The sequence below is a fragment of the Epinephelus moara genome, chromosome 22 (assembly GCF_006386435.1).
Source record: "Epinephelus moara isolate mb chromosome 22, YSFRI_EMoa_1.0, whole genome shotgun sequence".
Classification (NCBI taxonomy): Eukaryota; Metazoa; Chordata; class Actinopteri; order Perciformes; family Serranidae; genus Epinephelus; species Epinephelus moara.
This window is the reverse complement of record NC_065527.1, coordinates 447,614-448,943: the sequence shown is the minus strand read 5'-3', so window position 1 is coordinate 448,943 and position 1,330 is coordinate 447,614. Positions and strand designations below refer to the sequence as shown.

Sequence of the window (1,330 nt, the reverse complement as noted above, 5' to 3'; positions counted from 1 at the left end):
CCAAACACAGCTCAAACAACAACTAAATAAACAACAACAAATCCAACTCCATACAGCACCGATATCCCGACCCACTCAGTATATTCTGGGCTCTAACTCGACCACGCATTCAAAACACACGCCGTTCATCTCAAATGAAAGCTGAGACTCCACTGTGTTCACACATATGCACCAAATCACTCTACCACAAACCATCAGAGAGCTACAGGCCAAAGAACAACAACAACAGAAATCTTTTCACCAAAATATATTTGTAATATCTCTCTTACCTTGTTGTTTTTGCCGTGAAAAGCGCATTCTGCTGATGATTCACGTTTCGTTCCCGTATTACCGGATGTGGTCCGGGTGGAAAAAAAGGTTCTGGGGGAACCAAAACAATGACCACTCACAGCAGCCGACATCACCACACAATGCGTTCTGTTGACTCTGATTGGCTTATAGTACTGTCAGTCTTGTTTTGGTGGGTATAGGGTCATTCAAAAATCACAAGCAAACATGGTGGAATTTTGGAGAGCTCTCCTGAATTTTCTGGACTAAAACCTCTCTAATATTGTTCTGCTTCACTTTATCAGAATCAACCTTTGCAGAGTTCATGTTCACATATTGTACTATGATGTGATCGAGGTTTAGAGCTGCAGCTGCATCATTACAAACTGATACTCATCCTGAAAATGCTTTTTGTTTTAGGCGAACCTCAAAATGCTTAATTTGTGCTGTGTGCCATCTTCATCTACTCCTCACATATAACACATATACTGATATTTACACATCTTAACAAATCTCACAAGTGTTCCCTTTACCATGACACCAAAAGCACTCAAATAGCAGAGTCCTATAAAATAGGCTCAGGGCTTAATTAAACAGAAATCACATTTTATTAAAGGGATAGTGCACCCAAAAATGAAAATTCAGCCATTATCTACTCACCCATATGCCGAGGGAGGCTCAGGTGAAGTTTTAGAGTCCTCACATCACTTGCGGAGATCGGTGGGTGGAGCGGCTAGCACACCTAATGGCAGACGGCGCCCCAGACTAACGTCCAAGAACACAAAATTGAATCCACAAAATATCTTCAACATGCTCATCCGTAGTGATCCAACTGTGCTGCAGCCGCGACATAAAAAGTTGTTTGGAAAAACGTCATTTGAACTCTGTTTTTAGCCTCACTGTAGCCTGTAGCTCTGACTGCTTCTCTGTGCTCCGCGCTCACGTGTGCGCACTCAGGGTGATCGGTGATCTCTGAAGAGCAGCAGTCTCATCAGTACTGATGTCCAGATTCTCAAGTGCAGGCATCGCCAATTCCCAGTCTGAGCAGCAAAGACTTTCCTCA

General features: G+C 43.1%; 1 protein-coding gene across 2 annotated transcripts in view; it reads left to right on the top strand.

Annotated features, from left to right (window-relative positions):
* Nucleotides 1-1,330, top strand: part of gon4la (gon-4 like a) — a 17,781-nt gene that overhangs the window by 13,985 nt on the left and 2,466 nt on the right. The gene's annotated exons all lie outside the window — the stretch shown is intronic.